Here is a 17,023-nt window from a genome sequence, read left to right as displayed (position 1 = left end):
CACAGATAGTTTCGTCCGGGAGCTGAATTCTGTCTTGCAGAATACTGTTGATCGCAACTGTCAGCTCACTGTCAGCTTTGCTGCACCTTGATTTACAGTATACTACCACTCTGGGAGAATACACATTCAACATACTTGAAATGATCTACCTGTTCTAATTTTTTTCCGACTTGGCGTTCAATCTCCTTAGGTTTCTTTCCTCCTGACATCAATTCTTAGAAGTGATAATTTGCATATCAAACTCGCTGCACCTAGGTTCATGTTCTAGGATATAAAATTGCAGGCTTTGAGGTTTTCAGCAGAGCCTGCCATTAAGACCAAGTCATCGTCATGGACCAAACTGCTTACTACATTTCCACCTAACTGAATCCTTCCCTCCCACTTTATTATTTTCATTAAAAGATTTATGTAAACTATGAACAACAAAGGTGTAGGATCACAGCCTCATGAATGTAAGGCCCTATATGTAAGATATGTAAATATGTAAATGTTACTAGATGTAGTTTAATAATGTCAATTATTTAAGGAGATTGAGTTTTATTTATTTATTTATTTATTTATCTATTTAATTTATTTAAGGTTTTGTAAATATGCATATAAAAATGGTCTCTAGATTTAGTTTGAATTTGGTTATTATTTTAGGAAATTAGTGTTATTTACTTAAGGTGTATTTGTTGTATATTATATTTTATTGAATCATCTTTAATTGGGAAAATAACCTGTTGATGATAAATAAATCTATTCTATTCTATTCTATTCTATTCTATTCTATTCTATTCTATTCTATAACCCTTATAACAAGAACTCATTTTACCGTCATTTCTTACTGCAGCTCAGATTGTCAACAAAAATACCTTTCCTTGCACTGAATAATCTACCCACAATTCCGAAGTACGGTTAACACCTTTTCCCTCGGTCCTTTGTCTTAAACCTTTTCAAGATCTACGAAACATAAACATAACTGTGTATTCCTCTCGTAGCATTTTTCAATTACCTGGTGCACACTGAAAATCTGATCCGGACAGCCCCTCTGTAGTCTGCTACCACACTGGTTTTCGTCCAACTTACTCTCATTCACTGATCGCACCCTTACATCCAAAATTCCAGTGAACACCTTGCCCGGTATACCGAACAATGAAATACGTCGAGAGTTGTTGCAATCCTTCCTGTTTCCTTTGCTTATACATACAGTAGATGCAATTACTGCTTTCGGCTAATCAGAAGGTACGTTAATAACATTCCATAATTATCTTATTAGTCTATGGAGCCATTTCATCCCTGTTTTCCCACTATATTTCAGCATTTCACATCTAACTTCATCCATTCCTGATGCTTTATTACAATGTAGTTTATTCCCCATACTTTCCACTTCCTCCAGCATATCACTGCCATCATTGTTCTCCTCCCCATGAACTCGGTTGTTCGCGAATTCAACCCTGAGAAAACTTTCAAAACATTCCTTACATCTGTCCAGTGATTTCCTGCGAACTACTAGGGTTCACTTGATTTACCCTAATTTCTATTATTTCCTTTTTCCCCTGCCTTTTTAAAATTATTTATTACTGTCCATACAGGGTTTCTTGCCACATGAACAAGAATTTCAAGATTAATACCTAAATATTCCGATGACTACTTCTTCAATTCTTTGTTTCGGTCTGTTTCTTTCATCTTACGTATTTTTTTTTTGCAATTGGCTTTACGTCGCACGGACACAGATAGGTCTTACGGCGACGATGGGAAGGAAGTGGCTGTGGCCTTAATTAAGGTACAGTCCCAGCATTTATCTGCTGAGAAAATGGGAAACCATGGAGAACCATCCCTTGGGCTGCCGACAGTGGGGTTCGAACCCACTGTCTCCTGAATGCAAGCTCACAGCTGCGCGCCCCTAACCGCACGACCAACTCGCTCGGTCATCTACGTACAATTCTCTATCAGCATCAGTTCTTGGTTGGAGCCATTTTTTGATACGCCTCCTTTTCACCTTCACAAGCTGCTCTGACTTCATCACCCTCGCATCCGGGAGATATTAGGTTCGATCCCCACTGTCGGCAGCCCTTAAGATTATTTTCCATGGTTTCCCATTTTCACACCAGGCAAATGCTGGGAGTGTACCTTAATTAAGGCCACGGCCGCTTCCTTCCCATTCTTAGGCCTTTCCTCTCCCATCGTCGCCATAAGATCTACCTGTTTCGGTGCGACGTAGAGCAAATAGAAAAAAAAACTTCATCACTCCACCAAGATGTTCACTTTTTCCATTTTTACATCCATCTTTACACGCGTTTGTTCCTAGGCATTCCCTTGCCGTATCAACTATAACATCCCTGTAAACCACCCACTCTCCTTCAGTACCCTGAACCTGCTGACTGCCTATTCTTTGGAACTTCTCACTAATTATATCCATGTACTTCTGTCTAATTTCTTTTTCCTGGAGATTCTCTATCCTTATTCGTTTGCAGACAGATTACACTTTCTCTGTCCTAGACCTAGTGATATTTCAGTGCAGATCAGGTACTGGTCTGTATCATCGAAAAGAAACCAGGAATACTCCTACATTCCTAAAAGATTTCCTGAGTTCAAAGGAGGTTATAATATAGTTTGGTTTGAATCTGTATCCCCAGCCTCCTATGTGTAGCGGTGAATAGCCTTATGCTTGAAGAACGTATCCGTAACTGCTCATTCAATACTCGCACATTCCGGCTCTATAGCTAAATGTTTAGCGTGTTGGACTTTTTACGAGTGGGTTAATTATTTTAACCTTCATTGGTTCATTCCGATGGTTCGTGGTGTTCTGTGTGTGTGCCGTCTTCAGCATTATAATTCATCATAGGAAGAGCCCCCATCCTGAGGGACACGATAACCTTTTCGGTTCAATCTTGGCTGATTTCCGAAACACAGTTCAAATCTAACACTGTAAATTTCGTCGTGTTAGTCAGCAGAATTTTCTTCGCTAAGAAAACCTGTGTCCACCTCTGTGGTGTAGTGGTTAGTGCGATTAGGTGCCACCCCAGGAGGCCCGAGTTTGATTCCCGGCTCTGCCACGAAATTTGAAAAGTGATACGATGGATGGAACGGGGTCCGCTCAGCCTCGTGAGGTCAACTGCGTAGGCGGGGTGAAGGTTCGATTCCCACTTCAGTCATCCTCGGAGTGGTTTTCCGTGGTTTCCCACTTCTCCTCCAGGCAAATACTGGGATGGTACTTAACTGAAGGCCACGGCCGCTTCCTTCCCCCTTCCTTGTCTATCCGTTCCGATCTAACCATCCCCCACAACGCCCCTGTTCAGCATCGCAGGTGAGGCCACCTGGGCGAGGTACTGTTCCTCCTCTCCAGATGTATCCCCCCGACCCAAAGTCTCACGCTCAAGGACACTGCCCTTGAGGCGAAAGACGTGGGATCCCTCGCAGAGTCCGAAGGAAAAATCAACTCTGGTGGGTAAACGGATTAAGAAAGAAAGAAAACACGTTTGCCGTAATACATTACAAGTGTTGTCTCTGTATAACATCGTTTTTTTATATCATTATCGCTTCATTTCCCCACTTTTCGAAATTAAACACCATTCTTTCACCAAATAACAAATAGTAGAATGTCAAAGATTAATCATAATTAAATTCCGTCATTACAACGTGAATTATAGTAGGGATATTTTGCAACAAAGAAGTCATGAAATTTGTGTCGTACGCAATTATTACGCTTCACTTCTTTTCCCTTTATTGCTTTTTTTCTCGATGTAATGAATCTACTTCACGTGTGCTGACGGGATTTGTCTTACGAATCTCAATAACAATGAACATTTGACTACGACCTGGATTCTTTTCCTTCAAGTACTCGAGCACTGTTAAAATCCTTTCCTTCTCACCACTTTTAATTATTTTACTCTTCTCTCTGCAACCGCCGGACTGAGTGGCTCAGACGATTGAGGCGCTGGCCTTCTGACCCCAACTTGGCAAGTTCGATCCTGGCTCAGTCCGGTGGTACTTGAAGGTGCTGAAATATGTCAGCCTTGTGTCGGTAGTTTTACTGGCACGTAAAATAACTCCTGCAGGACAAAATTCCGGCACCTCGGCGTCTCCGAAAGCCGTAAAAGTAGTTAGTGAGACGTAAATAAAATAACATTATTATTATTATTATTATTATTATTATTATTATTATTATTATTATTATTATTATTATTATTATTATTATTATTATTATTATAATGGGTCCAAAGATTGTGGATGGACAGTACAGGCTGCGAGGAAGGGAAGAACTTTACCGAGACAATGAAAGGCTAACTGAGTGCATGAGAAAACGGAGACTTAAATTCTATGGGCATTTATTTAGAATGGATGAGAAGACACTAACGAAAAGGATTTTCACAATACTAGACAGCAGACCTAAAGTGTCGGACAAATGGTTCAGGGAGGTGAGAAAGGATCTCAGACAGGTGGGACTAAATTCAGAAGACATCTCAAACCGAACAAAGTTTAGGTCAGTGATCGACAGATTTCAGGGATTGCATGACGAACCAAAACTTAACCGTGGGTGGACGGACGAAAGAAGACAGGCTGCCAGAGAGAGGATGCTGAAGTTCTGGGCTGTGAGGAAGGCTTCCAGAAACATGTAATTGTTATCTAACGTGGTCTCTAATGGCCGTATACGAATATATATATATATTATTATTATTATTATTACATTACTTTCTGCGACCCATTGCGATCACTGAACACTTTTACAAGTTCAGTACACGTTTAGTCATTATGGAGCCCTGGTTATATCATAGAACTCTCAGATCCACTAAAGCACAACTGAAAACAGTTCTTTAAACCACCAAGAAGTGAGGCACATGGTAATTCGGCAAGTGGCTTGCTTCATCAGATGAAACCACCTGAATAGATAAGATGCTTTTATAACTCAGTATGCCACGTTGCTGTCGGCGAAGAAGCAGGTACTCGTTTGGTACGTGTTAATTTCGCGTTATGTAGATCTTGAGGGATTCTGCGGGTCTCGGTGATTTTCTGGATTCTTTGAAACTTGTAGAGAAAAATAATGTTAATCAAGAAATGTCCATCGAGTTCGATAGCTGCAGTCGCTTAAGTGCGGCCAGAATCCAGTAATCGGGAGACAGTGGGTTCGAGCCCCACTGTCGGCAGCCCTGAATATAGTTTTCCGTGGTTTCCCATTTTCACACCAGGCAAATGCCTGGGCTGTACCTTAATTAAGGCCACGGCCGCTTCCTTCCAATGCCTAGGCCTTTCCTATCCCATCGTCGCCATAAGACCTCTCTGTGTCGGTGCGAGGTAAAGCAAATAGCAAAAATAAAATAAAAAGAAATGTCCGTAAGACACTTATAATTTCAGATTCTCAAAGTGCTATCAGGAAATTGGGGCACCCTCGAAAAAACGTAGAACACACTCCTACACATATGAAGCATTAGAATTATTGTCCGTCATGAAGTCGCTCGGAAAGAGTGTGTCTTTTTATAGGTGAAAGGTCACTCAGGACTTCCATACAAGGTCTGGTCGACAGTATGGCCAAACACGGCTCACGCACGGGCTTATTCGTTCCATTACGGGCCGATGACCTAGCTGTTAGGCTCCTTAAAACAACAAACAGCAAACAAACAAACAAACAAACAAACAAACAAACAAACAAACAAACAAACAAACAGACAAACAAACAAACACACGTTCCATTACGCCTACCCTGCACTGATTTTTACGTAAATACTGTACATAGCAAAGGGAACTTATGTTGAATGGACGGTTGTGTGGAACAGAACTACGCAACACAGAGGTCATTACTGTGCCTTGATTCAGCCAGGTATTCTGCACAAACCAGGTTAATTCCTTGGGGACAAAGTCGACTGGGCGTAGAGCTAACCACTACCCCATCAAGTGCCTAGGTTACGGATGGTGGAAGCCTTACCTCCCACTCGTCCCACTGTCCCACACAAAGCATGGTATGAAGACGTCAGATGGGCCAGAGGCCAAGTAGCCACCGGATGAGATTCAACTATGCGTCGTTCCCCGCTCATCTCAACAAGACTGGAGACCGACCCATTAGTACAATGCCCGTGTAGTGCAAGAAACACAGGAGATGTAAAGCACTCATCTTCGAGTGCAGTAGAACTACATCCTAACGCAAATATTTTTCGACACCCTTGTGCACCTTGGGCTTCGCTTTCCAACACATATGCAGCTGTTAATGGCAACCGGAGATCTGCGTTTGTACAGTGCAATAGCAAAATACTTAACGAGAACTGGTGTAAACATTTGAAGAATCAAGAGTGTTTATTCCAAGTACGTTTTTTCCTTCTTTTATTGCGCTCTATTCTCGTCCCTTTCTGTCATTCTATAATTTTTAACCTTATTATCCAATTGTCTTTCTCCTTTTGTTGTAATATTTCAATCATTTGACATTGTTGATGGCCAAATGTCCTGAGGACGAAGGCCATAAATAAAAAATAGAGAAAATTTGGAGAACCAATACTAATATTTCAATACCAACGCCATCGTTCGTGTAGAATATGTGTGCTGCTTACGGCAAGTGTTCGGTACTTTAATGAATTATCAGATTCAAATAATTACAGCTCTCTTACGATAAACTGCATCACGTTGGGTATGTTTTTGCTATCTCTTTAACGTCGCATTCTCGGCCTCGCGGTGTAGTGGTAGCGTGCCTGTCTCTTTCCCAGAGGCCCTGGGTTCGATTCCCGGCCATGTCAGGGATTTTTGGCTGGTCTAAGGGCTGTTTCGAGGTCATACGTGATCACAATTGAGAACGATGAGATAGCGACTCCGGTCTAAAAAGCCAAGAATAACGAAGAGGATTTCTCGCATTGACCATGCGTCACATCGTAATCTACACAGGCCTTCGCGCTGAGCAGCGGTCGCTTGGTAGGCAAGGTCCTACAGGGCTGTTGCGCCATAGGGTTTGGTTTTCATTAACGTCGAATTAACTACCGACGGTTTTGGCGGCGATGGGAAAGGAGAGGATCATTCAGCGCAGGCAATGACCGTAGCCTCAATTGAGGTATAGCACAGCATTTGTCCGGTAAGAAAATGGGGAAACCACGGACAGTTATTTATTTATTTACTTATTGAATAAACTCATGAATTTCAATTTTTAATACATTATTTCGCGACGATAACGAATAAAAGGCCATGGATGCCCGCAGAGGCCTCGGTAAACACACAGACCTTGCAGTCGGCTGGACCGCGGCAAAAGAAGTGTCTTGTAATACGTGCTGTCCGAAAAACCAGATTCGAAGAAGTAATGTTTCTGGCTACCTTCATCTGAAGATAAAAATAATTTCATCATTTTCTCCACAACTTTGTCACTAAAAGTTTTATTTTGGTTTATAAAGTAAAATTGGCCAGCGACGGCATTTTATTTCTTTAAATACCTCTCCTGTGGAACCTTAGAGTTCTGATGGACCTTGGCCTACCAAGCGACCGCTGCTCAGCTTGATGGCCTGCGGATTACGTGATGACGCATGGTTATTGCGAGAAATCCTCTCGGCCATTATTCTTTGCTTTCCACACCGGGTCCGATAGTTTCTCAATTGTAATCACGCAGGCTGAGTGGACTTCGAACCAGGCCTCAGAACCAGGTATAAAACACTGACCTGGCCAAGATTCGAACCAAGGCCCCAAGGTGAGAGGCAGGCACGTTGCCCCTAGAGCACGGGACCGGCTAAATGTATACGTTTAAATATACGATAATCTCTAAGCTCCATCCTTGCCTGTAACAATAAGTAATATTGTGAGCAGTTACTTCAATACTTTGTCATTGTTTGACGCTCGGAATGAATCAGATGTTGAAAATTTGATTTCACAAGAGAGCTTAGTTCACTTTAATTCATTATCCGTTTACCCTCAAGGGTTGGTTTTACCCTCGGACTGAGCGAGGGATCCCATCTCTACCGCCTGAAGCAGTATCCTGGAGCGTGAGGCTGTGGGTCTGGGATACAACTGGGAAGGAGGACCGGTACCTTGCCCAGACGGCCTCACATGCTATGCTCAACAGGAACCTTATATAGGGATGGAGAGATTGGAAGGGGTAGACGAGGAAGAAGGAAGGAAGCGGCCGTTAGTTAAAGTTAGGTACCACCCCCGCATATACCCTGAGGAGAAGTGGGATACCACGGAATGCCACTTCGAGGATGGCTGAGGTGGGAATCGAACCCCCTCTACTCATTTGACCTCGCGAGGCTGAATGGATCCCGTCCCAGTCCATGTACCACATTTCAAATTTCGTGGATGAGCCGGGAATCGAACCTGGGCCTCCGACTGTGGCAGTTAATCACGGTACACAACAGAGGTGGACAAGAGAGCTATTATTTGATTATTTAATAGATGTACAAAACAGTTACATGTTTTTCGTGTTAACCTTCATGTTCTACATATTATTTCCTACAAAACTGCATATTAAATTTTCATTTCGCTAAATTTGAAAATCGACACATTTGGCAATAACGCTCTTTAATCTCCCATAAGGAAAGCATAGGCCATAAGAGCTGATTGTGTCTTCACGATGTGAAAACGACAATAGACATTGCAGTTGCGACATCGCATTCAAGTAATTTCCTTATTACTACAAAAATTCACTCGAGACAATTCCTTGTAAAAAAAAAGTTTGTTGTTGTTCGTTTCACGTTAATATGGGATGTAGATATAGTTTCAATAACTTGCATTATTTTTGTTGTTTATTTTTGTTTGCAAGTTGCTTTACGTCGCACCGACACAGATAGGTCTTACGGCGACCATGGGATGCGAAAAGCCAAGGGGTAGGAAGAAAGCGACCATGGCCGTAATTAACGAACGGCCCCAGCATTTGCCTGGTGAGAAAATGGGAAACCACAGAAAACCATCTTCAGGGCTGCTGACAGTGGGTTCGAACCCACTATCTACCAAATGTAAGCTCACAGCTGCGCGCCCCTAACCGCACGGCCTACACGCTAGGTTAAATTAAGTTTCATGATCAGGTTCACTGTCTCATATTGGTCAGCTCCTCACTTGATTAAAGTTACCGCATTTCAATCGTAAGACCTAGTAAAAAATAAAGTTTCGTAATTCCATTCGGAACCTCCGGCTGAGAGACAGAGTCTCTGTGATGTTTTGACTGATAGATACGCATCAGCTCTTTTTGAAACCTGAATGTTTGACTTAGATTCTACTCGGTACATTTATCTCTTTCTAAACCGGAAGATACACGTCTATTTTTTTTTTTAGACGGCTTCGCGTGAGCAGAGCATTGCTATTAAAAGCGCAAGCTACTGATGACGTTTCTCTGTGAAGGGAAATCCAAGCGGCTAAGAGAAGACGGCACAGCCTCGTGCACGTACTGAGAGGGGGGAAATGTTATATATAAATGAAACTAGTGAATCGTCTTCCTCACCACGATCTCAGAGAGTTCTTGTTGATACCATGCCAGGAATTGAGACGTCTTTGCGACGTTGTGTGTCAAAACTAAATATAAGCAAGAAACATGCGGTGCGGAAGGAATGGAGAAACTAAGAATACAGTACAGTCTGAAAGGAAGGTTTGATTCAAGTATGAAGGGTTTATCAACAGCATGAAGTGTAGTGATATATGGATTCATTGACTTAGACAAAAAGCTTTACCCTGAAATAATAATAATAATAATAATAATAATAATAATAATAATAATAATAATAATAATAATAATAATGGTTCATGTTTGTGGGTTACTGTAGTCACGTCCTAGTTCGTGAACCATGGGCAACGGCTGAGTGGCCTAGTAAGTGGTCCTGAGAGTCGGGATACCAGTTGCTATGGAATGGGAGTGGGCATCTCGGACATATTCTGAGTCGTGGCCCTCCTTGTGCTCAGGCGGCTAGGACTATACAATTCACCGGTGGTCCATAACCCGTTAGAGGAGAGATCCTCACTTGGACTATGTGCAAGTAGGGCAGCATCCTGCTTCATGAATTTACCGAGCTCAGAACACTTTAAGTAAGCCTCGGACCTATGGGAGTAATGGAGTCCCACTCCCATTTGACAGGCGAGGGACTCCTTGGAAACAACTTGGCGAACGAAATGGAATTCGATGGGGAGCTATCAATATTAATGGGGCTTATGGAAGAAAAAAGGTAGAACTGGCTGAGTCAGCAAAGAGGATGCATCTGGATGTGCTAGGAGTAAGTGATATTCGGGTAAGGGGAGATAATGAGGAAGAGATAGGAGATTATAAAGTGTACTTGACGGGTGTTAGAAAGGGAAGGGCAGAGTCTGGGGAAGGGCTCTTTATCAGGAATACCATTGCACGCAACATAGTCTCTGTTAGGGACGTAAATGAGCGAATGATGTGGATAGATTTGTCAGTTGGAGGAATTAGGACAAGAATTGTGTCCGTGTATTCACCATCTAAGGGTGCAGATGAGGATGAAGTTGACAAGTTTTATGAAGCATTGAGTGACATCGTGGTCAGGGTCAACAGCAAGGATAGAATAGTGCTAATGGGCGATTTCAATGCGAGAGTTGGGAATAGAACTGAAGGATACGAAAGGGTGATTGGTAAATGTGGGGAAGATATGGAAGCTAATGGGAATGGGAAGCGTTTTGCTGGACTTCTGTGCTAGTATGGGTTTAGCTGTTACAAATACATTCTTCAAGCATAAGGCAATTCACCGCTACACATGGGAGGCTAGGGGTACCAGATCCGTAATAGACTATATCCTAACAGACTTTGAATTCAGGGAAATCTGTTAGGAATGTACGAGTTTTTCGCGGATTTTTCGATGATACAGACCATTATCTGATCAGTAGTGAACTAAGTATCTCTAGGCCTAGGGTCGAGAAAGTGAAATCTGTCTGCAAACGAATAAGGGTAGAAAGTCTCCAGGATGAGGAAATTAGACAGAAGTACATGGATATGATTAGTGAGAAGTTTCGAACAGTAGACTGTGAGCACGTTCAGGATATAGAAAGTGAATGGGTGGCATACAGGGACGCTGTAATAGAAACAGCAAGGGAATGCCTAGGAACAACTGTGTGTAAAGATGGGAAAAGGCGAACATCTTGGTGGAATGACGAAGTGAGAGCAGCCTGTAAACGTAAAAAGAAGGCTTATCAGAAATGGCTCCAAACAAGGGCCGAGGCAGACAGAGATTTGTACGTAGATGAAAGAAACAGAGCGAAACAAATAGTTGTTGAGTCCAAAAAGAAGTCATGGGAAGATTTTGGTAATAACCTGGAAAGGCTAGGTCAAGCAGCAGGGAAACCTTTCTGGACAGTAATAAAGAATCTTAGGAAGGGAGGGAAAAAGGAAATGAACAGTGTTCTGAGTAATTCAGGTGAACTCATAATAGATCCCAGGGAATCACTGGAGAGGTGGAGGGAATATTTTGAACATCTTCTCAATGTAAATGGAAATCATCATGGTGGTGTTGCAAACAGCCAAGCTCATTGGGAGGAGGAAAAGGATGTTGGTGAAATTAAGCTTGAGGAAGTGGAAAGGATAGTAAATAAACTCCATTGTCATAAGGTAGCAGGAATACATGAAATTAGACCTGAAATGGTGAAGTACAGTGGGAAGGCAGGGATGAAAAGGCTTCATAGAGTAGTAAAATTAGCGTGGAGGGTTGGTAAGGTACCTTCAGATTGAAGAAAAGCAGTAATTGCACCTATCTATAAGCAAGGGAACAGGAAGGATTGCAACAACTATCGAGGTATCTCATTGATTAGTATACCAGGCAAAGTATTCACTGGCATCCTGGAAGGGAGGGTGCGATCAGTCGTTGAGAGGAAGTTGGATGAAAACCAGTGTGGTTTCAGACCACAGAGAGGCTGTCAGGATCAGATTTTCAGTATGCGCCAGGTAATTGAAAAATGCTACGAGAGGAATAGGCAGTTGTGTTTATGTTTCGTAGATTTAGAGAAAGCATATGACAGGGTACCGAGGGAAGAGATGTTCGCCATACTGGGGGACTACGGAATTAAAGGTAGATTATTAAAATCAATCAAGGCGTTTATGTTGACAATTGGGCTTCAGTGAGAATTGATGGTAGAATGAGTTCTTGGTTCAGGGTACTTACAGGAGTTAGACAAGGCTGTAATCTTTCACCTTTGCTGTTCGTAGTTTACATGGATCATCTGCTGAAAGGTATAAAATGGCAGGGATGGATTCAGTTAGGTGGAAATGTAGTAAGCAGTTTGGCCTATGCTGACGACTTGGTCTTAATGGCAGACTGTGCCGAAAGCATGCAGTCTAATATCTTGGAACTTGAAAATAGGTGCAATGAGTATGGTATGAAAATTAGCCTCTCGAAGACTAAATTGATGTCAGTAGGTAAGAAATGCAACAGAATCGAATGTCAGATTGGTGATACAAAGCTAGAACAGGTCGATAATTTCAAGTATTTAGGTTGTGTGTTCTCCCAGGATGGTAATATAATAAGTGAGATTGAATCAAGGTGTAGTAAAGCTAATGCAGTGAGCTCGCAGTTGCGATCAGCAGTATTCTGTAAGAAGGAAGTCAGCTCCCAGACGAAACTATCTTTACATCGGTCTGTTTTCAGACCAACTTTGCTTTACGGGAGGGAAAGCTGGGTGGACTCAGGATATCTTATTCATAAGTTAGAAGTAACAGACATGAATGTAGCGAGAATGATTGCTGGTACAAACAGGTGGGAACAATGGCAGGAGGGTACTCGGTACTCGGAATGAGGAGATAAAGGCTAATTTAGGAATGAACTCTATGGATGAAGTTGTTCGCATAAACCGGCTTCGGTGGTGGGGTCATGTGAGGCGAATGGAGGAGGATAGGTTACCTAGGAGAATAATGGAGTCTGTTATGGAGGGTAAGAGAAGTAGAGGGAGACCAAGACGACGATAGTTAGACTCGGTTTCTAACGATTTAAAGATAAGAGGTATAGAACTAAATAAGGCCACAACACTAGTTACAAATCGAGGATTGTGGCGACGTTTAGTAAATTCTCAGAGGCTTGCAGACTAAACGCTGAAAGGCATAACAGTCTATAATGATAATGTATGTATGTATGTATGTATGTATGTATGTATGTATGTATGTATGTATGTATGTATGTATGTATGTATAATAATAATAATAATAATAATAATGTCCGCCTCGGTGGTGTAGTGGTTAGTGTGATTAGCTGCCACACCTGAAGGCCTTCGATTCCCGGCTCTGCTACGAAATATTTAAGGTGGTACGAAGACTGGAACTGTGTCCACTCAGCCTCGGGAGGTCAACTCAGTACAGGGGGTTCGATTCCCTCCTCAGCCATCCTCGAAGTGGTTTTCCGTTGTTTTCCTACTTCTTCTCCGGGCAAATGCCGGGATGGTACCCAAAGTAAGGCCACGGCCGCTTCCTTCCCTCTTCCTTCTCTATCACTTTCAATCTTCCCAACCCCCACAAAGGCCCTGTTCAGCAAAGCAGGTGACGCCGCTTGGGCGAGGTGTTGGTCCTCTTCCACAGTTGTATACCCAGACCCAAAGTGTCACGCTCCAGGACACTGCGCTCGAGGCGATAGAGGTTGGATCCCTCGCTGAGTCCGAGGGAAAAACCAACCCTGGAGGGTAAACGGCTTAAGAAGTAATAATAATAATAATAATAATAATAATAATAATAATAATAATAATAATAATAATGTAATTTATTTCCTCCCTGATGTTTTTTCAATTGCCTGGAGACGGCACCAAATGCGGATTTAAGCCCAGTTTTGCGACGAGGTGTCATTTTTGACGTCAACCCTTTGTGGAGGAAAGTATTCACTGTTGCCTACTTTTTAGGTATTTGTTAGTGTAGTATGTTGTGTGTAGATAACAATAATGGCGTGTGGCCTCCGGAGAGATCTGGTGAAGGTCTTTCGAGTTGACGCCTTGTAGGCGACCTGCGCGTCTGTGTGAATGACGCCCTACCTACGATGAATTTTAATACTGAAGACGGATCACACACATCTACCCATCCCACCATCAGTATTCTTTTGTAACACCACATTTCAAAAGCTTCTGTTCTCTTGTTTTCCGAACTAGTTATCGTCCATTTCTAACTTCCATCCAAATCCACGCTTCAGACGAAAGTATTAAAGAATATCTTCCTAATTCCTAGATCAATGTTCTTGTATTTAAGCACTATTAATTAAGGCCACGGTCGCTTCCTTCCCACTCCTCGCCCTTTCCTATTGATCGTCGCCACAAGATCTATCTGTGCCGATGTGATGTAAAATCAAATTGTAAAAAGAAAGGAAAGCACTATTAAATGCCAAAGTATTGTATGGGGATGCGATTCTGCAATCTCACGCCTTGATACTGACCCCCTAATCAACTACGACAGGCCATTCTAACTCACGGTCTGAGAGCTAGCTAGCACTGGCGCTGCCTCGTGCCTGCCCAGGGTTGATCCACCCCCCACCCACCAGTGCCCCCGCTAGAGTCCTTTTTTTGCTAGTTGCTTTACGTCACACTGACACAGATAGGTCTTATTGCGACGATGGGACAGGAAAGGGCTAGGAGTGGGAAGGAAGCGGCCATGGCCTTAATTAAGGTACAGCCCTAGCATTTGCCTGGTGTGAAAATGGGAAATCACGGAAAACCATTTTCAGGGCTGGCGACAGTGGGGTTCGAACCTACTATCTCCCGCATACTGGATACTGGCCGCACTTAAGCGACTGCAGTTATCGAGCTCGTTCCACTATAGTCCGTCGCTGCGTCTGTGATGATGTAAGGACGCACGCACCGAATTGCTGACTTTGCCTTTTTTAACCGACATTACAAACCATTTGAATGATTAAAATGTTGCTTTTCAAGGCAAAAATGTGTTGATTAGCGCAATGTGAGACAGAATTTGATGGAACTATCATTTTTCGAACAATAACAATTGAATCAAGGAAATAAAAAAAACCACTAACTCCAATAAACTAAATTTTGCAGGAGGGGCAAAATACTTTTTAAGGACATGTTTGCCATTACATCTACTCTATATTTTTTAATTGCAGTACGACCTTAATATAAACAAACTATGATTATATAAATAAGGAGTTTTTGATAGGTTTTCATTTTTAAAATTATTATGTGTGCCTGAAATTAGGTGTTTTTTGATTTCCATAGTGTCATAACAAAACTGCAAACATCAGAACAGCCTGCAACGTATTGGTTAATATATATCTTCACTGTACATATACAGTACTTGTTTATTGTCTTACATTCGATGTACTCCAAATCTATACACCCACATCTACAGTACCTGAAGCAGAATTCATCAAAAACGCTGGAAGTCGAATGTTACTATTTCTGTGCCATTCTTATCTTCAGTTGCCATGCGATTGTGCTGGCAACTAGTGGTTAGAACATTTATAGAAAGGGGAAACTCGCTTATTTGATTTATGATTTCCACGAAATAATAAACAGCTTGTAGCTGACTAGTTCCCTTCGGATTTGTACGTCTTATGCTATTCATGGTTAGTAGGCTACGCTTGCAAAATTTTTCCATCATAACCTCGAAAATGACAACCATGTGGCTTTTCCGATTTTAAAACTTGAACAGTTCGACAAGGTTTAGAAATATCGAGTAAATATCGCCCGAATTAAACATTTTACGACGTCCTATTTTGTAAATTTTGAGCATTCTCTATTCAAATTTCAAAGACAATCGATGAGGCTCGCTTTACGTCGCACCGACACAGATAGGTCTTATGGCGACAATGGGATAGGAAAGGGCTAGGACTGGGAAGGAAGCGGTCATTGCAATTAAGGTACAGCCCCAGCATTTGCCTGGTGAGAAAATGGGAAACCACGGAAACCCATCTTCAGGGCTGCCGACATTGGGGTTCGAACCCACTATCTCCCGGATGCAAGCTCACAGCTGCGCGCCCCTAACCGCACGGCCAACTCGCCCGGTAATAATGAGGGTCCAGTGTAACACAGTTTTAAAAGATATGTATTACAATATTCCTGGCATTATAAGAACATGGAACAAAGAGAGTTCGCGAGTATGCACGCATTGGCACGCAAATTAGTTGCTATGCCTGGTTCCACATACATTTGCGAACACATACTCCCAGCTATGAACCGGTATAAGAGGAAAACTTTATCACGTTTCTCCCATGTTGCGTTGGAAGCAGGGTTACACATTCATTCTGTTCAAATTCACCGTGTTGATGTAATCAAAGAAATCGCCGTTATGTTTCGAAATACCGCTATGTGACAATGTTGTCGGGAGAAATACTAACCCGCAGCATATATATCACTAAGAACGAAAATTTTTTGACACAGTTCATGCAATACCGAACCTTAGATGACAGAACATTTCTGGTTAGAGTTCTGAGCTGAAATATTTTATCACATAGCGACCTTTCTAGGGGCAAAGACGAAATGTCAGGTGTCATCCTAAATTCAGAAAAAACGACAGTTTAGCTTTGCTATAGGCCTACTATTGTTTAGACTAATTTTCGTAATTCTTGAATTCTTTCTATATATCATAAAATGTGCCGTCCACACACCACACCTCACTACCACTCCCGATATTTTTCTACTCCCGTGCGGTTAGGGCCGCACAGCTGTAAGCTCGCAATTGGGATATAATGGGTTCGAACACTCCTGTCGGCATGCCTGAAGTCCAGGTAAAAATTACTGACCCGGCCGGGAATCGAACCCGTGGAGTCCCGGTAAGAGGCAAGCACTCTCCCCTACACCACGGCTTAAATACTGCATATCAAAATGCTGTTGTCCTTTATGTCGTTATCCTTTGCTAGCATGCATCCTTATTCTCATTCTTCTTTTTCCACAGCTATGGGGTCGCTGGTGCGAACTGTATAGTGCATGTGGATTTGACCTTGTTTTACGGCCGGATGCCCTTTCTGACGCCAACCCTCTGTGGAGGGATGTAATCACTATTGCGTTTTTCTGTGGTGGTTGGTAGTGTAGTCCGCCTCTGTGGTGTAGTGGTTAGCGTGATTAGCTGCCACCCCCGGAGGCCCGGGTTCGATTCCCGGCTCTGCCACGAAATTTGAAAAGTGGTACGAGGGCTGGAACGGGGTCCACTCAGCCTCGGGAGGTCAACTGA

The 17,023-nt window shown here is 42.5% G+C and overlaps 1 protein-coding gene across 1 annotated transcript in view; it reads right to left on the bottom strand.

The window, feature by feature from the left end:
- LOC136863475 (titin) overlaps positions 1 to 17,023 on the bottom strand; it is a 352,605-nt gene that overhangs the window by 142,424 nt on the left and 193,158 nt on the right. The gene's annotated exons all lie outside the window — the stretch shown is intronic.

Source organism: Anabrus simplex, chromosome 2 (genome assembly GCF_040414725.1).
Source record: "Anabrus simplex isolate iqAnaSimp1 chromosome 2, ASM4041472v1, whole genome shotgun sequence".
Taxonomy (NCBI): Eukaryota; Metazoa; Arthropoda; class Insecta; order Orthoptera; family Tettigoniidae; genus Anabrus; species Anabrus simplex.
This window is presented reverse-complemented; position numbering and strand designations above follow the sequence as displayed.